Source organism: Labeo rohita, chromosome 9, assembly GCF_022985175.1.
Source record: "Labeo rohita strain BAU-BD-2019 chromosome 9, IGBB_LRoh.1.0, whole genome shotgun sequence".
NCBI lineage: Eukaryota > Metazoa > Chordata > Actinopteri > Cypriniformes > Cyprinidae > Labeo > Labeo rohita.
Genome location: NC_066877.1, coordinates 35,019,183 through 35,045,708, shown reverse-complemented (window position 1 = coordinate 35,045,708; position 26,526 = coordinate 35,019,183). Strand labels below are relative to the sequence as shown.

The following is a 26,526-nucleotide window of genomic DNA, read 5'->3' as shown; positions in this document are numbered from 1 at the left end:
TCAAAAAAAAACTTTGGTGGAAGATTGAAAGATTGCTAAAGCCGTCCCGGCAGCCGAGCGAAACACAGAGAAAGCGCAGAAAACGCAGATATGGAAATATCTCATCTGCTGTAGATCTTATCCTCAATAGGAATATGACGTTACAGCGCAGGATCTTTGTTGTTGATGTGTTTTCTTACTTTTTTAATATGAATGTGCATGTTTAGTTTGCATCCATCAAACTTTGTGAAACTTGGAAACACATGAAAAGCACAGAAATATACAACACACAAATATTGCATGCATTTTTTTAAATCAAACTTAAGTACTTTTCTGTTTTGAATGAACAGTATTAACATTTCTCTTACTTTGTTTTCTATTATAGATGGATTTTTACGCTGAGCTTGTCGCAGTGCATTGTGGGATTGCCTTTTGTGCAAAGGATACATGGATTTTGACCCAAATGAGGTTTGTTGTCTTTTAGACACTTGGTGTTAACCAAAGCCCATACAGTATATTCCCTCTTTACTTTGACAACTTTTACTTAAGAAGTAAATAAACCAGTTTTTCCATTGGGAATTTATATCTTACAAGATTAAACTGACAAAATATTGGGCGTATTGTATTTTTCACTTTGGGAATTAAGTTAAGTTTAAGTTTAGTAGATTTATCAATTAATTAGAAAGAAGTGGTAAACAACACGTTGAATTAAACTTAAAATTTTGAAGTAGGAAAACTATTGAGATACTTTATATTCATATTTTGAATCAGTTTTTATGTTTTTCTTTTTCATTTTAATTTTAGTTAAAGTTTTAGGAATTTTATCTGGTTTTGACATTTTAAATATTAATTATTATTATTTAATTTTTTAATATGTCAAGTTTTTATTCATTTTTATTTCAGTTATTTAGTACATTAAGTGTAATTGAAATGAGGATAAAAGCTATAATAAAAAATATAAAATAGCTGAAATAAACATGTTTTTATTTTATTTTATATTAAATATTGCTCATTTTATTTTAGGTAATAAATAGTTTTCCAGTTTTAGTTAACTATAATAATCCTGGACTTAAATAGTATTTTTGTTTTGTAAAAGTCTTACAGTTTTTTACAGTGTACATGTTTGCATTTACCATATTTGTTTTTTTATAAGCCTTTATAGTTTTTATTAATTTTTATTATTTAGTGCATTGCTTAATTAAAAAGAGAAAAACTAAAAAGCTGTAATAAGAAATATAAAATAGGTGTAATAAAACATTTATGTATTTTATTTATATTATTTATTGTTAATTTTATTTCAGGTAATAAAACTGTTTTTAAATGGTTTTAGATTCAGTTTTAGTTTTAGTTAACTATAATAACCCTGAGCTGAAATAGTATTTTCATAGCCAAATTATTATTATTTTTTTTTTATTTGCAACTTTGAAAAAGTTTTTTTTAATTTATGTATTCATTATTTATTTATTTATTTAATTATTTTTACAGTGCAGATGTTTGGATTTTATTGCATTTACTGTATTTACTGTTTTTATGTCAGGTTTTTTTTTTCAGTTATTTAATACATTGTTTAATTTAAATGAGAAAAAATAAAAAGCTTTAGTAAAAAAAAAAAATTAAATAACTGTAATAAAACATTTACCTTATTTTATATTAGTTATTTCTCATTTCATTAGGTTCTGGTTCTGTTTCAGTTTAGGTTTTGGTTAACTATAGTAACCCTATACTGAAATCTTATTTTCATACTCAAAAAAATCTTTTATTTAAAAAAAAAACCTTATATTTTATTTACTTTGAATTTTTTTTTTTACAGTTTAGACATGTCTATATTGTTTTTTTTATTAATTTTTATTTCAGTTATTTAGTACATTAAGTGTAATTAAAATTAAATAAAATTGCAATAAAAAATATAAAATAGCTGAAATAAAATATTTATGTATTTTATTTTATATTAGTTATTGTTAATGTCATTTCGATTCTCAGTTTCAGTTTTTTTTTTAATTTTTTAGTTTTAGATTAAAAAAAAATACCAAAAAAAAAAATATTTTGCATTTTGCAAAAATTAGTTTGCATTTTACTTAATTTACTGAACTTTAGACTGCAATATTAGAGCATAATAATATCACAATGTACATAAAAAGTGTTAACATTCAAATAAAATTTTTGAAGCTGTAATTAAAAAATATTTTTTACTTAAGAGTGCATTTGTTTCAGTCTTTCTGCTCGAAATTTTGTTTAATTCATTGTTACATGCTGCTTTGTAAATGTTCATGAAATTTACTTGTGAAAATTGTTTAAATCAGTTTTTTTTGCTTTCTCATGATAATTTTTTATATGAAAAATATTTTTGACTTGAATAAATCAAGTAATTTACCACATGAATTACATTTTTTAGGTTGCATGACAAAAATGCACCAAATACTTTAATGCATGTTTGTTTTAGAGCTTTGTCTAATGCGTTTTTGAGTTTGTACGCATTTAATTCCCAAATACATTGTTGGATTTGATCTGTAAGCCGGCTGTTCTGTGCTACATGTGCGTTTGCAGTGTAAATGTATGCAGGTATTCAAAGCGTCAGATGCTGCAGCGGCTCGCGACGGGCTCAGTTAGCGGTCTGGAGCCCTATCTCTCGCTCCGGCCGGCGATAACGGGCTCCTGCGGTTTGGAGGTCAGTGTGATTACTCGAAGCTGTCGGCTGTACGCGGCGGAAGCTATCTGGACCGATAACCTTGTGACACTGGTAACACTACAAATCCTCTTAAGACACAACCAAGGGTCGCTGCTCTCGGCGTTATCACAGACGGCTGTTCAACACGGCCGCTAAGAACCACTAGTCCTTGTAAGGGAACAACGGAGCAGCGCCTGCTCTTCAGATGTTCCAGTGCAGGACAATGAGCTGAAGCACGGACGAGAGAAAGAGCAAAAGGCAGAAATGCACAAACTCTGTTTACAGCTGCATTGTCATATACAGTGGAGTTCAATAGTACAAAAATGATTCATAAAACAATATCAGATTACTTGAGATGCAAAATTGCATCTCTATAATGGTTCCAGAGAAAATATATATCTTGAATTAAGATGGTTTATATATAGTGAATAGTGTTGTGTATAGCAAATAGTGTTTAGGCCTATTTTGTCTGCTTAAGAATATTAAAATATATTAAGCATTAAAATTATAAATATATGAATTAGGATATTTTTCTTACAATTTTTTTTAAAGAGTATATCTTTAATATTATTTGGAAAAAAAAACATTTTATTTCTAATGTGTGTGTGTACATATATATACAGTGCCCTCCACTAATATTGGCACCCTTGGTAAATATGAGCAAAGACGGCTATGAAAATAAATCTGCTTTGTTTATCTTTATGATCTTACATTCAAAAAATTCACAAAATGCTAACCTTTCATTGAAGTAAAACAATTAAAAGTGGGGGAAAGCTTACGTTATGAAGTAAATGTTTTTCTCATATGCATGTTGGGCACAATTATTGGCACCCTTAGAAATTATAATGAGTAAAATATCTCTGAAGTATATTCCCATTCATATTTGCATTTATTTAGCACACTAGAATGACTAGGAGTATGATACTGTCCAGCAGTAACTTCCTGTTTCACAGGATTATAAATATGAGGAGCACGAAGGCCAAATTTCCTTAATCATCCATCACAAGGAATAAAACCAAATAATATAGTTCTGATGTGCAGAACAAGATTGTTGAGCTTCACAAAATAGAAAGTGGCTGTAAGAAAAGAGCTGAAGAATTGAAAATCCCAATTTCCATCATTAGGACAATAATTAAGAATTCAAATTAAACTAAAGATGTTACAAATCTGCCTGGAAAAGGATGTGTGTCTATATCGTCCTAATGCATGGTGAGGAGGAGAGTTTAAGTGTCCAAAGACTCTCCAAGGATCACAGTAGGAGAACTGCAGAGATTAGTTGAGTCTTGGGGCCAAAAGACTAAAAAAAAAAAAATCAAACAGCCCCTACGTCACCGCATGTTGTTCAGGAGGGTTTTAAGAAAAATCCTCCTTGCTCACCCAAAAACAAACTCCAGCATATTCAGTTGACAGACACAACTTGAATTTCAAATGGGACTGGCTTCTGTGGTCAGATGAAACTAAAAAAAAGAGCTTTCTGGCAGCAAACACTCAAGATAGGTTTGGTACAAAAAGTACCCCATGCCCACGGTTAAATATACTGCTGGATCTTTAATGTTGTGGGCTTATTTTCCTGCCAGAGGTCCTGGACATCTTGTTCAGATACATGGCATCATGGATTCTAGCAAACACCAACAGATAAAAAATGTAAACCTGACTGCATCTGTTAGAAGTTCTATAATGAGCTGTGGTTGGATCTTCCATCAGGACAGTGATCCAAATCAAACATCAGAATCAACACAAAAATGTGTCACTGAGCATAAAATGAAGCTTCTGCCATGGCCGTCCCAGTTGCCTGACCTGAACCCTATAGAAAATGCGTGAGGTGAACTGAAGAGAAGAAGCATGGAGCTGGGAAACTAAAGGATCTGAAGAGTTTCTGTATGAAGGAATGGTCTCTGATCTCTTGTCAGGTGTTCTCCAAACTCTTCAGGCATTAAAGAAGAAAACACAGAGCTGTTATCCTGAATAAAGGACATTGCAATAATTGGGTGCTAATAATTGTGGTCAACATGAACTACAGAAAAATATTTAAAAATAAGATTTTCCCCCTGATTTCCATGGTTTTACTTAAATGATAGGTTAGAATATTGTGAATTTTTTAAATGAAAGATTAAAAGGATAAACAATGCAGATTTATTCTTACAGCCACCTTTGCTCATATTTACCAAGGGTGCCAATATTAGTGGAGGGCACTGTATATATATAAACAATATATATAATATAAAGTATATATATATATATACTTTATATTATATATATATTTATATATTTTTTTCAGAAAATTGTTTGTAGGAATTTTTGGTAAATAATATTAAAATATTAATAAATATTTGATTATACATATATTTTAAGATTTATTTTTAGAAATTATCTATATTGATTAAAGCTATTTTTCTTACAAAATGTAATATATTATTATTATTATTATTATTATTATTTAAAAAACAAACTTTTATTTAACATGAATGAAAATATGTATATTTAAAAAAAATTACATATATATATATAACTATATACATATATATATATATAACTATATACATATAACTAATTGATTTATAAAATAATTCATTTTTGTTTATCAAACATCATTTAAAAAGTAGGAAGTATTTTTAAAAAAAAAATGAATTTATAGATTTTGTCTTTTTCCCAATGTAGTTTAATTACAAATTTATTTATAAATTTGATTATAATTTTATAAATAGATTATATATAATAAATTCATTGAAAAAAATGTTTAAATTATATATATATATATATATATATATATAAATGTTTTCAGAGAATATTAGGGCTTTTTGATAAATAATATTGAAATAATAAATAATATTAATTTTTAAGGAAATTATTATTAGTAGTAGTAGTATTATTAAATAATATTATTTACGAAACATAAAATAAAATATATTATATAAACATACAAAATAAAAAAACACATATAAACAAAAAAATTAAAACACATGGAAATAAATAAAATCAATGTATTAGGTAGTAAAACGTGCAACTATATGTATAAATTATATTTTGTTTTCAATTTTATAAGATTTATTTTTAGACTAACTATTTTTGAAACTATTTTTCATACAATTTTTTAAAGAATAAATCTTAAATATTCTTAAAAAACAACTTTTTATTTAATTTTATTTATTGATTTTATTTATCATTAATTAAAAAATTAGAAAATAAAATATGTATTACTGTATATATATATATATATATATATATGAGTGTGTCACACACACACACTCATATATATATATATATATATATATAATAAAATTAAATATATATATGTTATGTGTAGGGGTTATTATAGGGTTTTTTTAAGATAAAATGTAATATTGAATATTACAATTATATACATATACATTTTATATATACTTTGTTTTATACTTTCATAGAATATATTATAGATCTTGAATGAAACTATTTTTTCTTACCAAATTGTCTTACTAATTTTTTAAGAGTAAATCTTTAGTAGTATTAAAAAAAAATTGATGTTAATCATTTATTAAAAATATTTATTTATTTATTTTACAACCGCACTTTTTTAAAAACTGTGCTCTCAGGTTTTTGTTTTCCTTTGTATCTTTTGCTATCCGTGTGTTTAGTAACTTACACACTGGGAAACAGTGACAGTAAACCTGTCAGATAAAGAAGTTTGCAAAGCTTTCTGTGTATTATAAAGCGAGGATGAGGATTTTGACACGTACTGTTGCTGAAAGCCGGCAGCTCGTCCTTACACCGGATATCTGAGGAAGCACAAACAAACAAAGTGCTTTCAACACGAAACCCCTGCAAAAGCTGTCCAATCAATTATTCTTATAAATAAAAGATTTAAAGTGGGCTGTCTCTAAAGATTAAAGATTGATTAAAGCGTTAAAGATTTTACTCCGTGTCACGCTGATTAAAATTGCAAGCTTTGTAATTCATAGTGTTGCGTCTGATGAGAAAAAATCCCTTTCACTTGCTGAAATCATTGTTGATTCAGTTATGATATCAATAAGAAAATAATTAATAACCATGCTTTAGGGTGGCGACAGCTCCTGTCACTTAATCAATGCAAACAAATCACACGCAGCATGTGCTGATTATCTGAGCGACGCTGAATATTAATGTCTCCATGTAAGTCTATGAACGAACCGCATGCATTACCTGCGTTAAAGAGAAAAAATAATCACCTCTTCAGCATAGAAAGTTGTTTTTTCAGAGTTTATCTACCTTTCAGATACTTCATTCATATTTATATTATATATATTAATATTTAATTTAATTAAATGTAATTTATTAGTTGTTTGTAAAGTGTTATTGATTATTAAAATTATATATATATATATATATATACATATGTGTGTGTGTGTGTGTGTGTGTGTAATGTAATTAATGATAATAATAATAATAATATATTTTAATATTTTATATTATTAAATACAATTTATTTTATTATGTATAGTGTAACAATAATAATAAAATTAATCATGTAATTATTTTTAATTGTGAATATTTTATTTAATTATTTAATTAATATTTAATTAAATTAAAACAATTAAAATTGTTTTGAAATTAATGTTTTTTAGGAAGTAATTACGTTTCCAGTTTAACACTATTTATATTATATTTATTATATATTTAAATATTTTATTATATATTATTAAATTACATTTAAGTTATTAATAAGTATATAATGAATAAGAAGAATACAATTAATAATATAATAATTTTTCATTGTAAATATTTTATTTAATTAATATATAATTATTTTAAAATTTATATTTTAAAATTAAAAATGTATAATGTAATAATTATTATTAATAATAATAATAATAATAATAATAAAATGAATTATATTATTTTGATTTGTGAATATTTTAATGAATTAATATATAATTATCTTGAAATTAATATATTGTTTTTAATTATGACTAATTTAAATAATTAATACGTATTTATTTGAAAAGTAATGTATTGTTTTAATAATTGTAATATACATGCATATTACTTTAAATGATTAAAAAAACCCGCATATTTTGATTTTAAATAATTTCAATGGATTTTTCTGGAGTAATTAGCAAGTCTTTCATTGTTTCCAGTTGAACACTATATATATTATAATATTTGATTATATATTATTATATACATACATATTACTTTATTTTAATTATTTTTTTGCATATATTACTTTTAAATTATTTTAATGATTTTTTCTGCAGTAATTAAGAAGACTTTCATTGTTTGTAGTTTAACACAATTTATATTTTAATATTTTATTATATATTATTAAATAACATTTAAGCTAGTGCTATGTATAATATAATGGATAATAAGAATAAAATTAATAATATAATAATAATATAATAAATTATGTATTTTTTAGTGTGCATATTTTTATTCATATATCATTTTTAAATTAAATATAAAAAATAATTGTAATATTCATATGTAATTTTTTTTAATTATTTAAATTATTTTTTCAGCATATATTACTTTTAAATAATGGTAAATATTTTATCTGCAATAACTAAGTCTTTCATTGTTTTCAGTTTAACACTATTTATATGATAAATTTGAATATTGTATTATATATTATTAAATAACATTTAAGGTATTATATATAATATAATAAATAATAAGAATAAAATTAATAATATAATAATTTTTAATTCTGAATATTTTAATATATAATTATTTTAAAATTATCTTTTAATTAATAATCTATAATATAATGAATAATAATAAAAATATATAATATTTTTTATATTTTATTTAACTAATATATAATATATAAAATATATTTCATTTAATTAATATATAATACTTTTGTTTCTTTTATTTTTTTTTTTAATAATTGTAATATACATACATATTACTTAAAATTATTTAAATTATTTTTTCAGCATTACTTAAGACGTCTTTTATAGGTTAACACTACACTGTTTATAAAATGGTTATTTCATGTTGGATGACTTATTTTCAAAGTCATATTTATTAAACATTAGTGTGTTTTATCATATTGCGTGTTATTAAATCAATAATCCACTCTGTTTTGTGGTAAAATCACTGTAATGCACAGCCTCTCATGGCTTATTGTTTTAATAAATGCATGTTTTGTAGTAAAAATAGGATTTTTTTCAGCCTCCAAATTCACCTGTTTGAATAACAAAGTGAGTTTTTTTTTGCCTTTCGAAATCTGGCGAGTCTGGCTTAGCAAACGACCCTCAAATTAGCCCGACTAAAAAACGCGATATTGCTCCGGAGACCTTTTTATTGGTGAGGTAATGGCATTTGGGAAGAGCCAGATTCCTGGTTTCATTATTTGATAAGAATACACTTAATGAAAATATCAGCCAGGAGCAATACATGCTAACACTTGATTTCAAAGTCCTCGAAGGCCAGAAAGAGAGGAGAAGAGAGTGCGACGGCATTAGCATACCGCTAGCGTTCATTAAATAAAACCTGAAACAGCAGACGACTTAATGGATGTCATTTCAAGTGGGGCCACCAGAAGGAACGTCTCTTCAGCTCTCCAGGCAAATCATCTGCTCTGTTGTTCTAGCAGCTGAATGAAAAGAGTCTGTGAGAAAAGACTCTGTCAAAGGCTTTGTTTTAAAACATAGTAAGCTGCCTATGAAGGTAGCACTTCAGTCCAGTCATTCAAGGCAGGCGTTTATGTAGGGTTTGAAACGGGGCCGATCTCATAACATGATGCTCATATTTATGTATAGCTATTGAAATTCACTGTTTGGTTGCATTCGGTTTTGGTCTGGAGTTTTAGAGGTTTAATTGTTGCCAATTGTCTCTGAGTGTGAATTTAATAGCAAAAGTAAAGTCAGGATTAAATCAGACTTACTGTGATTTTCTTACATTCTTTCTCTCTGAGAACTTCATTCTGATTGGTCAGTCGCTTAATTAATATTTATTTTTTTTTTTTATGTGTGTGTAGAAACATTTTATGGAAGGTTTTATGAACTGCATTTTGAATTTTATTAAGTGCAGTTTTTGATGACTAATTCCTATGCTATATATTTTTCTGCTTTGTTTTTTTTCCCCCATTTTTGTAATATTATATTTTCTTAAAGATTTTATATTTATCTATTTGTTAATATTTAATTTAATTTAATAATTATATTAAATATAATATTAATATTTTAATTAAATAATTATTCAGTTTTAATATTAGATTTTTTTTGTATAGATTTTATATTTATTTATTTATTTGTAAATTTTTAATTTCATTTAATAATTGTTCATTTTTTATACTACAATTTCTTTGATTTGTATTTATTTATTTAATTATTTATTTATTTATGTATATATATATTTTTTTAATTTCATGTAATTTAATAATAAAAATTAATAATTAATATTTAATTAAATGTAATAATTATTATTCATTTTTATGTAAAAATTTCTTATGGATTTTATATTTATATTTTATATTTATTAATATGAATTTATTTTAATATGTTTAATTATTATTGGTTATCAAAATAAATATAATATAATTAAGATTTATAATTAAGAATATAATGAATATAATTAATATTAATTAATAATTGTATTAATTAATTATATATTGTATTTTTTAATTTTCATTTGATCATTGTTATTTTTATTTTTGTATTTATTTTATTTTATTTTCATTTAATTTAATGAAATGTTTTATTGCTGATAAGAAGGCGAGGAAGTTAAAGGAATAGTTCATCCAAATATTGCAAGTTATTTTATTATTTTATGTTATTTTATGTTTTTTTTTTTGTTGTTGTTTTTTTTTGCTTATTATATATATATATATATAAATATATATATATATATATTATTATTATTATTATTATTATATATTTAATGAATTTTAATTCATTTATTTGTAAAATTATAATCAAATTTATAAATAAATTTGTAATTAAACTACATTGGGAAAAAGACAAAATCTGTAAATTCATTTTAATGTTAAATACTTCCTTCTTCCCAATGATGTTTGATGAACAAAAATTAATTATTTTATAAATTAATTAGTTAATAATAATAATAAAAAAAAATCTCATCATGCATGCTTTTCTTTTGTGAAAAAAATCTAAAGAAAAAGATATAAAGAAAAAAAGGTATTAAAAAATTAAGAAAAAATGTGAAAAATAAATAGCATTATAGCATTGTTTTAAAATATTTATATTGTCAAATATTTTATATATATATATATATATATATATATATATATATTTCTATTTTGACTTTTCTTTCCAATAATCAACAGATCAACGGCCTGTCATGAACAACAGGTTTCCTGTGCATTTGAATTTATGGTTTATAATGTAATTCCTACAGCAAATCTTTCTAAATTTATGCAAACATTAGTCAGGATATTCATAAATCAGTCATATTTTGGGTTTGCAGAATAAAAGTAAATGCAGGCAGAGCTTCATTTCTGAACGATCCCTTACTGTATGTCAACTATTGACTCATTTATTGACTCGTTTTTATTTCTCTTCTAATGCGATTTAGGACGTCCATGAGGTCTTGTAAGCTGTGCAAGAGCAACTTTTGAGCATTCAGAGTTTCTTCTGGGTGAGTTTATTTGACATTCATTCAGTTCCAGCTTCATTCCTGACTGATGTGAGATGAATCAGGTCTCTGTAAGACACAGAAATCAGATTCAATCTGCTTTTTGTAAAATGCATCGTGTCAGTTTATCTCAGTTACTGTCTGTCTGTTTTTATCTGATGCATCATGGGATTGATAACCTAAAGTCTGTGTATGTGGTGTTAAAAACTGATTGTAGTCTCTGTGTGTGATTGTGTCATCTTACCACGCTCAGATGTATTATTTTGTTTCATATTTGTGTATAAACTCTGACACTTTCACTGTGGTATGAAATGAAGCACTTTAAACCAAATGCAGTTTTTAATGTCAGAGTGACACAAATGTGCAACAAAATGTACCATAGCTGAAAACATTCATGTAAAAATCCTCTTTTGATTACAGAATTGCAGATCTGGTTAATTGAGGTTTGTGTGGGACATAGTAGTTTTAAACAGTCTTTAGCAGTGTACAGTGATTTGCCTCTTGCTGTTGATGCTTGTTAGAAGGAAGCTTCTTATTCTGGCTAGAATTTGTTTAAACTGAGTGTTAAATGATGCCAAAAATGTTTTGGTCTGTTTTCAAAGTTTTTTTTTGTTTTGTTTTTTCATTATAATTTTTTATTTTATTTTGTCATTTTATTTGATTTTGCGTCATTTTATTAGATTTTTTTTATTGTGTTATTTCATTTTATTTTATAATTTATTTGTAATTTTTGTAGTTTTTATTATTTCTTTTTTTAATTATTGTTATAAATTTATTTTATATATCTTTTTATTTTACTATGTAATTTTATGTAATTTTTTTATTTTTATTTTTTTTTTTAATTTTAAGCTCAAAAGTACGTTTTCCTTATTTTTTACATTTCATTTTATCATTGCATTTGGTTTTGGTTCATTTTATTTTATTTTTTATTGTGTTATATTATTTCAATATTTTATTTGTAATTTTTGTATTTTTACATTATTTATTTTTTTTATTTTTATTTTACTATGTAATTTTATTTTATGTATATTGTCTTATATTTTTTTAATTTTTAATTTTAGGATCAAAATTACAGATGTTAAAATTACAGTGGCTGAAAGCCACTAAATTCTCATTTTAATTTGACTTTTTATTATTATTATTTTTGTCACATCATAAAGGCAAACCTAGAGCTCAATTTCTACATCTTTAAGCAGTTTGTTTTTGGCCTTTTAATTTATATTTTATTTTACCTTTTATTGTATTTTTTACTTTGTGTGTGTGTGTTATATTAACACACACAAATATTAATTTATTAATTTAATTTAATAGTAATATTAATTAATATAACACACACACACACACACACATAGATGACTTTACAGTTGTTTTGTTTTTGTATTATTATTATTATTATTATTATTAATTTTTGTATTATTTTTCACTTTATGTGTGTTACAAAAATTAATCATGGGTTGTACTATAGATTATAAATGACCTATTTTATTTTAATTTATTATAATAATTGTATTAAAATTTATTTTTTTATTTTATTTAATTTTTGTTTTGTTATTTATTCTTGTATTTTTTGTTTTTTTTATTCTGGTATTCTTGTATTTCATTATTATATTGTATATTTAGTTTAATTTTTTCATGTATTATTTTAATTTTGTCTTTTTTTGTCTAATTTTTTCTTTTAAATTTTATTTTATTTTATTTTTCTTTATTTTTTCCTTTATGTGTGTTTAAAATGTATTTATTGTGCATTTGCACTAGCATATAAATGAGCTCAAAGCTACAAAACTCTAAAAGCTTTATTTTATTTTATTTTAGTACGATTTTATTCTTGTATTGTTTTATTTTATTTCACACTTGCCTAGTTTTATTTTTGTGTTATTTTTATTTTACTTTATTTTATTTTATTTTTTACTTTATGAGTGTGAAAACATTAATCATGGGTAGTACACTAGCATATAGTTTTTTATTTTAATTTATTATAATTATTTTATTATAGTTTATTTTATTTTTATTTTGCAGATTTTATTTAATTTTTGTATTTATTTAGTAAAAGCCACAAACTTTATTGAATTTATTTTATTTTAATTTTAGTCATTTTATTTTATTTTAGTACGATTTTATTTTTGTATTATTTTATTTCACACTTGCATTTATTTTTGTGTTATTTTTATTTTATTTTCTATTTTACTTTATTTTATTTTAATTTATGAGTGTGAAAACACTATTCATGGGTAGTACAGTAGCATATAAATGAGTTTTTTATTTTGATTAATTATTATAATTTTATTATAGTTTATTTTATTTTTATTTTATTGAAATTTTTGTATTCATTTAGTAAAAGCCACAAACTTTATTGAATGTATTTTATTTTAGTTTTAGTTATTTTATTTTAGCACGATTTTATTCTTGTATTGTTTTATTTTATTTCACACTTGCATAGTTTTATTTTTGTATTATTATTTTTTTTTTTACCTCGTATGTTAAAAACGATTTGTGCTCGTACACTAGCATATAAATGAGCTTAATCCCAGACGAGTCTAAAAGCCACAAAAGTCCAGTTTTGATTTCATGGCGCTTTTAATTATGTCGCATCATAAAGGCAAAAACGTCCAACTGAAAACGATTCATTTACAGCAGACAGGTCCATTTCTACAGCTTTGTGCACTTTGTTTGTGGCCTGTTTAGGGGTCCTGAAAAGCCAGGGGTCTGAATCCGAAGCCGCCGCACAGGCTGGAATAATGTAGCGCTCGCTGCCACAAAAGCAGACGAATCGGCGCGCATTAAGAGCGGCCACACAAAGCACAACAATGGCGTGCATAAACACCATTTAGAGGCTTTGACGAGGCATTGAGGGGCTGGGCGTCAACGCAGCATTGCAGCTGAGTCGGCTCATTGTGGCGAGGTGAAAAGATGCCTAATGAACAGGAAGCCTTACTGACAGGAACCATACAACGGCCGCATTGTGGGCCTGCCATCGACCCTGTGGGTCCCTGCATTAGGAGAAATGATGAGAAAGTCACCCCCTTAACACACACAGACCCGAACCCGCGGGGAAAAGGGCCCAAACAAGCCCCCGACTATCTGGGCTCGTCCCGGCCGTGACGCGCTTACATGCGGCCCAGGGCCAAACTTTGAAGTGAATTCGGCGGAGACTCCGGCAGATTCATTTTTGTCCGCTTTCGAGCGAAACCCGCGACGATCGGTAACGAGCCGCTGTCGTACAATGCGATGACATCACTTCCCCTCCGCCGTAAGAACGAGGTAACCTTATTTACTGATGAGTTAAGCCGCGCCCCATTGTCCCGTCCTTTCATTTCCAGCTTTGCGCTCGCGGCTAGCGAATCAAAGGCCATTTAGGCTGAGGTGATCGAGCATGCAGAGGATTTAGACTGAAAACATGCCACCGCTTTCCTATTTTCCCTCCAGCTTACAGCCAGCAGCTCAGAACGGAAAGTTTGGCCGGCGCTCTTCCCGCTCCGGCTCTCCCGCCGGCGGATTCGTTATCCTCGCTGTGCCGAACCGCACGCATACTGATGACGACGCTTTCCAAGACTGAGGAAATGTACTGTTGTAAACACTTTGATGCTGAAGATCAGTTGTTTGGTAACAAATAGGACCTCACTGATGATCATTTGTTGCATTTTATGAGCAAAAAAATCTTTCAGCTCTGTCAACAGTATTTGTGGCATAATGTGGAAAAACCCAAAGAAATGATTTAGAAATTAGTTTAGACAGGTCTCCCATTATTTTTTTTTATTTCAAACTCTGTCAACAGTACGCAAGTGTTTATTTATTTTTTTATTTATTTAAAATAAATACATCATCTATCTATAGATTACCACGTAAAAAATTTACAGTGGTCTTGCATTATTTATTTATTTATTTATTCCATTTCTTTCAATATTAATATATTTAATATTTTTATTTATTTGCACAATTCTCTATTAACAGTATTTATTTATTTATTTCAAATAAATCCAACTCTATCAATAATATTTGTGGGATTATTGTCAAAGAAATGTGTGTATTTATTTATTTATAATAAATCCAGCTCTGTCAATAATATTTGTGGCATTATTATCACATTTAATTATTTATTTACCAGCTCTATAAACAGTATTTATTTGTTTGTTTGTTTGTTTGTTTGTTTATTTATTTCACTATCAACAGTATTTATTTGTTTAAAAAAATACAGCTCTATCAACAATATTTGTGGCGTTACTACCACAAAAAAATATTTGTTTATTATTTTATTTATTTTCTATCAACAGTTTATTTATTTATTTAAAATAAACAACAGTTTTGGCATATAATTTACCACAGAAAATAATTTAGTATTTAATAATTTTGTATTATTTATTTTCTAGCTCTATCAACTGTATTTATTTGTTTTCCAGCTCTATAACAGTATTTATTTATGTGTTTATCCAGCTCTATCAACAATATTTGTGGCATAATTACCACAAAAAATTATTTATTTATTTATTTATTGTCCAGCTCTATCAGCAGTATTTATTTCATTAAAATAAACAACATTTGTGTCAAGTTGATTACCACAGAAAATAATTTAGACTTGTTTCCCTTTATTTATTTATTTATTTATTTGTAATAAATCCAGCTCTATCAACAATATTTATTTAATTAAAATAAACAACATTTTATTTAAATTAAACAACATCTGTGTAATGTTGATTACCACAGAAAATAATTTAGACTTGTTTCCTTTTATTTATTTTTATTCATGTATGTATTTATTTATTTATTTATTTAAAATAAATCCAGCTCTATCAACAATATTGTTGCATTATTTGTGGCATCTGTTTAATTATCTGTCTATTTATGTTTATTTTTTGAATGGTTGTATTTGTGTTTTTAATTATTTTTTATTTATTTAATATCTATCCAGCTCAGTCAACAATTGTGGAATTAAGAACATAATTTAGATGTCACTTATTTTATTTCGTTTTTTTTTATTGTTACTGTTGTTGTATTTGTTTATTATATAAATAATAATAGTTTCCTGTATGAACTGAACACTTTATTACTTGATGTGTATTGTTAACATTATTTGTGTCTGTTTTACTTTCTGTTCAGGAGACACATCTGAGAGTTACTTTAAAGACTCTGAGAACTCCATTAAGTCTCCTGAGCTGTGAAAGAGCAACCTTACATTCAGAGTTTCCTCTGAGTGAGTTTATTTTACTTTCCATTTAAATCCAACCTCAGTACTGACGAGAGGAACATTTTATTCATGTCCCCATATGCTTCCATTGTACAGTATGTGCTTTAGCGTGACCGCCATTGTCGCTGAAGGACGAGTCACAATTATTTCCTGTGGTCATTGACGTTATGCTGACAAACACCGTCGATAGCGTTTAACCTGTATTGAACCGAGAACACGCACGTATATGTCATACCAATGAGAAACCAATCAGAAAACGTTTGTAGACTTTTGGCGATGATTGAAGCACAAAAACATGACAAATTGGACGAGTAACTGGCAGACTGTGCTGGGAGGTTTTTAAACTTGTGTTATTTATTTGACTTGACAAATGGTTTGGAGAATGGGCCTGTAAAAGGCTTCAGGAGAAGTCAGATACGCTGTTACCTCTCATTTTATGGATGAGGGAAAGTGCCAGGCGTCAGTCAATCTCATGGGATTTGCTCACACGACTGCTGTCAGACGAACAAAACATCTATACTTGTTCACCAAAATTTGCACCATCAAGCGATTTATTTGAGAGAAGTTAATGCACAAAAAAACGGCCCCGAAAAGTAATTGTCTCGCCGTGTACGCGCACAAATCTCACACAATGCCAAAGTGAATGGGCCGCTCCGTAAATCCAAACCGACTTGTATGATTGCATTTCAAATCCTGCTCATTGTGAGGCACAAAACAAATTTCAGTTTATCATGAATATTACACTTGATTAAGCCTCTATCATATGTCTCTTAACATGCAGCCGACCTCTCCGGGAATTTATTCGTCATGTTTATTCATTGTGCTGACTTGTATATTTTTATATTTTCTCCCGATTAACTTCATTGTGAATCCGGCAGGTTTCTCATCCTCGTGCATCAGCATTGCTATTGGCCTTCGCATCAGATAAGCGTCCCTAAAATGAGGAACGTGGAGAAGGGGAAAGTACTTGGATAATAATACTCTTTGTGCAAACTTTTGTGAAGCGGAGAGGTAGGATACATGCTGACTGGGATGGAGATTGCTTCAGTATTCCCTATTGTGCAGCATTTCGGCTTTAAAACGCAGGTAAGTGTTATGTATTATAATGATTTTATAATGTTTTCCTGTTTCTCATTGAATGCAGTGTCATTTTTGGGTGCTTTCTTTAGGTTTTCATTTATTCATTCATCGGTAGAAACGATAATTAAAAAATGGTGACTACTATTTACATTTGATTTCATTTTAAGACAAAAACAACTATCGATAATCAGTTACCGATATTTTTATAGACACTTTCCTGAAAAATGCCTGAAAAAAAATCTGGTGGGTCTCTGAAGAGCAGCACAAACCACATCAGAGTTTTGTACGTTAGAACAAGAAACAATTGTTTTGTTTCTCATTGAATGCAGTGTCATTTTTGGATGTTGTACTTTAGGTTTTTATTAATTCATTTATCGGTAGAGCCGATATTAAAAAATGTATATATTGTTTATAAATACATATTACATGGACATATTTTGTGACAGTTATCAATTTAAACATTTGATTTTATTTTAATCAGTAACCAATATTTTTATAGACACTTTTTGAAAATGTTGCCACCTTGTAAGGACAGCACAACAACAACTGAATGTTACAACACGAAACAGCTATTTTGTTACTCATTTAATGCAGTGTCATTTTTGGATTTTCTGCTTTAGGTTTTTATTAATTATTTTATCGGTAGAGCTGATATAAAAAAAATATATTGTTTATAAATACATATTACATTGACATATCTTGTGACAGTTATCAATTTAAACATTTGATTTTATTTTAAGACCAAAAAGATATTTAAAAGATAAAAAAGAACCGATAATCAGTTACCGATATTTTTATAGACACTTTTTGAAAATGTCGCCACAACAACATCACACTTATCATTTCAGACATTTAATTTAATTTTAAGACAAAAAAAAAAACATATTAAAAAAGATAAAAAATAACTTTTTATATAGATAATTAGTTACCGATATATTTTTTATAGACACTTTTTGAAAAATAAGAGTCTAAATAACATCACAAACAACAACACACTGCTGAATGTTACATCTGGAAACAGCTGTTTTGTTTCTTATTGAATGCAGTGTCATTTTTGCATGGTTCACTTTAGGGTTTTATTAGTTAGTTTATCTGTAAAGCCAATTTGAAATAAAATGGTTAATAAATATTTTCTGTGTCAACATATTTTGTAGCATTTACCATTTCAGACATTTAATTTTATTTTAAGACAAAAGCATATAAATTTTTTTAAAAAGAACCACTAATCTGTTACCGATATTTTTATAGACGCTTTAAAAAGTCGCCACCTTGTAAGTCTCTGAAAAACAGCACAACAACATCACACTGCAGAATGTTACAACTGGAAATGACTGTTTTGTTTCTCATTGAATACAGTGTCAAGTTTTATGAATTAATTTATCGGTAGAGGCAATATTTAAAAAAATAAAATTATATGTACTATATCAACATATTTTGTGGCACTTATTTCAGACATTTAATTTCATTTTAAGACTAAATGTAAAAAGGTTAAAAAAAGAACAGATAATCAGTTACCGATATTTTTATAGACAAATGTGTCACCTGTTAAGTCTCTGAAGAACAGCACAAACAACATCATTGTGATATGTTACAACAGAAAACAACTGTTTAAAAGTAAAGTAACATATTTAAAGTTTAATTTTTTGCATAAATTACTCAGCTTTTTATAACTGTTCATTAGGCATTTTAAGCTGATAAACAATGTTTAATTTAGTTTTTTTGTTAAAATATTTGTTGCAAATTGTTTTTAATTGTTTTATTTTACTGTTTAATTCTTATTTTATTATTGTATCATTCAATTGTTTTAACCGATAATTAATTACCGATATTTCTATAGACACTTTTCTGAAAAATGTGGCCACTTGTTGAGTCTCTGAAGAACAGCTCAAACAACATAAACAGAAAGCAACTGTTTACAGGTAAACATATTTACATTATATTTTTCACACTATTTCACGCTATTCTGCATTTTAAGCTGTTTAACAGTACTATGCATTTGAAGAATATATATACTTAAAATTTTTGTTGCAAATTATGTTTTTGAAATATATATTTCTGTTGGCTTTTAGATCAGCTAAGCATCTGGATGCTCCTAATATGAGGAACCTGGAGAAGGGGAAAGTACTAGTATAATAACACTGTGTGCAAACTTCAGTGCATTGGAGAGGCAGAGGAGAGGTAGGATACATGCTGACTGGGATGTAGATTGCTTCAGTATTCCCTATTGTGCAGCACGTCGGCTCTAAAGCGCTGGTAAGTGCATTCGCTCCTCGCGCGACCCGCGCCGCTACATCTGCCGCGGGCCGTCTGCTCACCGCGACGCTCCCCGAGCCCCTGGCCGCCTGCCCTGACACCCGACACAAAGTAATCACAGATCACAGCATTTAATCACTGAAACAAGCACTCTGGAGAGGCAGCGTGTCAATATCCCACTCTCTCATTATCTCTTTGGATTGCACATCCACACTGTCAGATAAACAGAGTGGAAAATTAAGATTAAAAATATGGTAATTTCATTTGAGCGCAGGCAAGCGCTCGCTCCCGCTGCCCCATTATGCTATTGATTACTCTCAATTCAATCTCTCCTTTCAATGTAAACTTTAATCTATTCGCCACCCAACAAGCCTCGCTCCCCCGGGGCTATTTTAGAGTAAGTAACCATTTAATATAATATCACTAGCGTTAATGAATTGTGTAAATCACGGCGCTTCAACAAGCTCTCGATTCGAGAGCCAAGCGGTCCTTCCTTCTGTCAACTGCATTTAACAATAAGTGGCCGTAAATGTGCCTTTAAAAATAAAGGTGGGCCAGACGTTTGGTGATTGTCAGGATATTAATTGCGACAGGCTTGAAAATTAAGAGATCGTTATCAAGTTTTCATTCATAAATGAATCTCAGACATATGCTATGGAATCGCTTTTGTTTGCGTACTGAATGAGAGAGATCAGTACAAAAGCGGGAATAATTATTATGGAAGAATAATGACTAGACTCAGCGGCACTTATGAACATGAAACAATTACTTGCTTAGCAGGCTTAATAGGCTCTGAGAAAATATTGGATGTAAAGCGGGAGCTGTTCAGCTCCATCACGCCGAAGCGTAATTGGTTATATACAGAAATTGTGTGCAATTGTATAGTTATGTATGATAATGATTGTTTTCCTGGGAACATGTTGTTTCTCATTGAACACAGTGTCATTTTTGGGTGCTAATCTTTGGGTTTTTATTTATTAATTTATCAGTAGAGCCAATAATTAAGAAAAAAATAATAGTAAATATTAATGGTTAACCGATATATCGGCCTATATTTGGCATTTTTTTAAATTATCTGCATGGAAACAAGAAAACTGTTGTATTTATTTAAAGTATTTTTTGCATAAACTACTCAGCTTTTTATAGTTGCTCATTAAGCATTTTAATCTGTTAAACAGTATAATGCATTTAAAAATATTTTAATGTTATTTTGTTTTTGATTATTCTTTAATCTTATAGTTACATACGATAATGATTGTTTTCCTCGAAACATTGTTTCTTGAACACAGTATAATTTTTGGTTGCTATTATTTGGGATTTTTTTTATTAGTTTGTCTGTAAAGACGACATTAAATAAAAAATGGTAATAAATAATAGCAATCAAACCGATGTATTGGCCGATATTTTTCATTTTTTAATTATCGGCATAGAAACAGAAACGATTGTTTAAAATAGTAACATTTAAAGTATTTTTTTGTAAATTACTCTGCTTTTTAAAATTATTTATTAAGCATTTTAAGCTGTTAAACAGTATAATGTTTTTAAAATATTTTAATTATTTTGTTGTTGATTATTCTTTAGACTTAATGTTACATACAATAATAAATACTTTTCCTGGGAACATGTTGTTCCTCACTGAACAGAGTGTCATTTCTGGTTGCTATTATTTGGGATTTTATTTATTTGTTTGTCTGTAGAGATTACATTAAAGAATAAATGGTAATAAATAATAGTGATCAACCAATATTTTGGCCGATATTTGGCATTTTTTTCAATTATCGGCATGGAAACAAGGACACAGTTGTATTTATAATTATTTTTACAGATAAAGTTACATATTTAAAGGTTTATAAAGCATATTATTTATAAAGCATTTTAAGCTGTTATTGTAATGCATTTTTTAAAAATGCATATAGATAGATAGATAGATAGACAGATAGATAGATAAAATATTTATCGTGTATATTATATTTTAATTTGTGGTAGTTTAAAAATTACTTAGTTATTATTTATTTAATTAAATTATTTATAAATAGTAATAAGTAATTATTTATAATTTAATGGATATAATATTGGTTGATATTCTTTAAGCATTTAAGCTGTTGTTATTGCTTAAAATAGTTTTATAAAATAGTTAAAAATATATATTTTTATTTGTGGTAGTGAAATGACTATTAAATTAATATATATTACAAATATAAAATATTTTTGTTGCATATTATATAATGTTGTATAATTATGTTGCATAATTGTGGAAGTTTAATGATTATTTATTTAGTATTATTTAACCTATATATTGATTGATATTAATTAAGGGTTTTAAGCTGATAAACACATAGAGGTGGCCCAAAACACTATAATGCGTTAAGAACTATATATTATTGTTAAAATAATTATGTTGCATATTATATTTTTAATTGCAATAGAGTAATGATTATTTATTATTATTTAAAAATATATATTATTCAATCTCTACATCTAACAGCAGGTATTTAGGATGATAGTTGCATGTGAAGGAGCAAAAAGGTGATTATAAATCAGTTTGTATCAACAGATAATACAGACAACTGTCAGTCCACTATCAGATGAGCCGATTGAATATATGAGACAGGACTGACGTTTACGGAGCACTGCCTCTGAGCGTCTCTGTATTAATAAGTGATGACCGGAGCATCTGGAGCAGGAGTGAGCTTATTTAAAACAGGCCGAGATACAGAAAGAGAGAGAAACTAACAATGATAAGAGCAGAGCAGAACAATGTGTGCGCTAATACACCACTGAGCTGATATAATGCTGCGGCTTACAGCTGCTGACTGCTGGAAATAGTTTTTTTCTTTGCCTCTCCATACCAATTTCTAGCTGTGGCGAATGAGATACAGTTGAACTGATAAATTTGTGTCAGGGACAGAAAAGGAATGGAATGATGGGAAATTTTTTCAGTTCCTCCACAAAGCCCTGTTTGAAGTGGTATCATTGTATCTGGGCTTTCTGACAGATACACATAAGAATCGAAGTGAACAATGTATATTTCCCAGCGCCGCTTATCTCGAGAGCGGGCCGAAGGGGGAATACATCATAAATGAATTTAAAGTATATATGTATGTATGTTTTAAGCACGAGCGCCGTTACAATAATCCCCATAGAAACTTTATCTTGAAAGCAGACAAAGTTAAACCGCAGGATTCCCAAATGGATCATAAGCAAAATGAGCTTCCAAGACGATTTTTTAAGAAGTAAAATTCATTTCATAGACTGGAAAATAGATTTCTAAAATGATAAAAGACTGATAAATGGTGTATAAGAATAAATTAGCATAAAATTCTCAATTTGCTTTATGTTTTTGAATCTCTGATTGGGTGAGATCTAAACTGTGGATCTTCCGTATGAAGAAGTCATGAGTGTGAATTTATTCATCATAGCGTAACTTCAAAATAATGACTTTAGTAAAGAAAAGGAAAAGAAAACTAGCTCAACTAGTGGGTCATGACCCCAAAAATTGCAGGGAAAATCAATGCAAATGATAAGACGCCATTATTCTTATAACTGTGAATGCACTACCAGTCAAAAGTTTTTGAATAGTAAGATTTTAAAGGTTTCTTAAAGAAGTCTCTTCTGCTCACAAAGCCTGAATTGATCCAAAGTACAGCAAAAACAGTAAAATTTTATTTATTTTAGAAATATTTTTACCATTCAAAATAACTGTTTTGAATATATTTTAAAATGTAATTTATGTATTCCTGTGATTTCAAAGCTAAATTTTTATCATCACTACTCCAGTCACATGATCCTTCAGAAATCATTATAATATTCTGATTTGCTGCTCAAAAACATTTATTATTATTATTATGTTAAAAACAGCTGAGTATAATTTTTTCAGGTTTATTTGATGAATAGAAAGTTCAGAAGAACAACATTTATCTGACATAGAAATCTTTTGTAACATTGTAAATGTCTTTATCATCACTTTTGATCAAATAAAGGCATCCTTGATAAATAAAAGCATTTATTTCTATAATTTAGAAAAAAAAAAAATATACTGAGCTTTTGAATGGTATAGTGTAAAATGTTACAAAAGCTTTTTATTTCCGATAAATGCTGATCTTTGGATCTTTCTATTCATTAAAGATACCTGAGAAAAATTTACTCAACTGTTTTAAATATTGATAATAATAATTTAAAAAAAAAAAGTTTCTTGAGCAGCAAATCAGCATATTAGAATGATTTCTGAAGGATCATGTGACACTGAAGACTGGAGTAATGATGCTGAAAATTTAGTTTTGATCACAGAAATAAATAACATTTTGAAATGTATTCATATAGAAAACAGTTATTTTAAATAGCAAAAATATTTTTTTAAAATCCAAAAATAGTCTTTTTGCTGTATTTTGGATGCAGGCTTGGTGAGCAAAAGAGACTTCTTTAAAAACTTAAAAATCTTCCTGTTCAAAAACTTTTTGTTTCTTTTGTTGTTGTGTGTCCAGTATTTTGGCTTAAATGTATGAACTAAATTCACTATTTCTAAAAAATATTAGTTAGTTTTATCTTAATATTACAGTAAAGTGAATGTTGAATGGATGTTCATTGAAAAACTGACAATTTATTCAGAAATATTACAGGTATCCCTTTAACTAACAAAAGCAAGTTCCTGAATGACATCGCGCTGCAGGAAGTGACATCAATTTAGAGGCAAAACAGCAGATTGAATAGGTAATGGATTTGATGAATTCTGTGAAGTTTTGAGTAGTTCACCTGAAAATAAAAACTTACTGAAAATGTGCTCACCCTCAGGACATCCAAGATGTAAATGAGTTTGTTTCTTCATCAGATTTGGAGAAATGTAGCATTACATCACTTGCTCACCAGTGGATGTGAATGGGTGCCGTCAGAATGAGAGTCCAAACAGCTGATAAAAACATCACAATAATCCACAAGCAATCCACACCACTCCAGTCCATCAGTTAACATCTTGTGAAGCCAAAAGTTGTGTGTTTGTGAGAAACAAATCCATCATCAAGACATTTTTAACTTCAAACCATTGCTTCTGGCTAAAATACAAATCCGTAATGCATAATAACACTTCCTCCAGTGGGAAAAAGTCCATCTCCTGTTGTCTCTCACATCAAAATCCAACCACATATTTGTTTAGAGTTGTTTTGGCTTGTAAACAGTGCTTGATCTGTGCAGATTTCTCTCCTGATTCAGATCAGACCACTTTTTCACTGCAGGAAGTGTTATCATGGATTATGGACTCGCGTTTTAGTTAAAAACATCTTAATGATGGATTTGTTTCTTACAAACATGCAGCTTGTGTCTTCTCAAGATGTTAACTGATGGACTGGAGTGGTGTGGATTACTTGTGGATTATTGTGATGTTTTTATCAGCTGTTTGGACTCTCATTCTGACGGCACCCATTTACTGCAGAAGATCTATTAGTGAGCAAGTGTGCTTTTTACAGTAAAGTTCTGGCAACCAAACACTGTAAAAAAATAAATCTGTAAAATGTATGGGGAAAAAATAATTAAAAGTGCAATAAAATTTAATTAAAAATATAATAATACCATTAATTATTCTTTTATATATAGATATTTATTTATTTATTTATTTTACTTTACTTTTTACTTTAGTTACTAGAAATGCAAAATGACAATTTTATTTTATTTTATTTTTAAAGTTACATTACATTACATTACTAACATTTTGACATGTAAAATGTGTTTATTTATTTATTTTTTACTGCAAGTTTAATCCTGTAAAACCTAAAAAGTAAGGTTCTGGCAACCAAACACTGTAAAAAAAACGAATCCGTAAAATGTACTGGGAAAAAATGATTAAAGATGCAATAAAATTTACGGGAATAAAATTGTAATAAAAATTATTTTTTATATGTGTGTATGTGTATATATATATATATATATATATGTATACTTTTTACTTTATTTACTAGAAATGCAAAATTACTTTTTTATTTTAAAAGTTACATCAGATTTCTTTAATAGTGTCAAATGCACAATCAAAAATTTAGAAATTTACAATTGAATTTCTTTTTTTTTTTTATTATTTTACTGCAAGCTTACTATAAATTTAATTCTGTAAAACCTAAAATGATGCTACTGAACTTTTTAACACTAAAGTTCTGGCAACCAAACACTGTAAAAAATAAATCTGTAAAATATATGGGGAAAAAAGTATGAAAAATGCAATAAAATTTAGGGTAATAAGCTCGGATCAGATCACTTTTTCACTGGAGGAAGCATTATTATAGATTATGGACTCGCATTTTAGTTAAAACATCTTAATGATGGATTTGTTTCTTATAAACATGCAGATTTTGTCATCTCAAGATGTTCATTGATGGACTGGAGTGGTGTGGATTACTTGTGGATTATTGTGATGTTTTTATCAGATGTTTGGATTCTCATTCTGTCGGCACCCATTCACATCCATTAGTGTGCAATTGATGCAATGCTACATTTCTCAAATCTTCCTTTTCCAATCTTCATCTTCAAGGTTTGTCGCTAATTAAAAAAGAACAATACATATCCTAAATATTTTCAGTTTGTATTCTCTCTCATGAAGCAGAGTCTGTTATTGTGCAGTAGTTTGTAAACTTGGTTGGCGTCCACCGGTAGTCATTTTTGGATCTCTCACTAATTTATTATTTATTCATCAGGGAGTGTTGGTGATTTTGGCCTCTCCTCTTTCTTTTATTGGCAGTAAGGGGGCGTTTGACACCAGCGTAGGTGAAGAACTCTCCCCGCTGTGATCCATTTGGTGTCGTCCTTCACCTCGGCCACTGACCGGACGGCCATCGAC

The 26,526-nt window shown here is 28.0% G+C and overlaps 2 long non-coding RNA genes across 2 annotated transcripts; both read left to right on the top strand.

Annotated features, from left to right (window-relative positions):
• Positions 1-385: 385 nt before the first annotated feature.
• LOC127171371 (uncharacterized) lies at positions 386-16,359 on the top strand. The gene is made up of 3 exons (XR_007828506.1): positions 386-447; positions 11,141-11,203; positions 16,292-16,359. It is a non-coding gene; the product is annotated as an uncharacterized LOC127171371 (long non-coding RNA).
• A 904-nt stretch (positions 16,360-17,263) lies between these two features.
• LOC127171370 (uncharacterized) lies at positions 17,264-19,631 on the top strand. Its single transcript, XR_007828505.1, has 3 exons — positions 17,264-17,465; positions 19,297-19,378; positions 19,529-19,631. It is a non-coding gene; the product is annotated as an uncharacterized LOC127171370 (long non-coding RNA).
• The last annotated feature ends 6,895 nt before the right edge of the window (positions 19,632-26,526 follow it).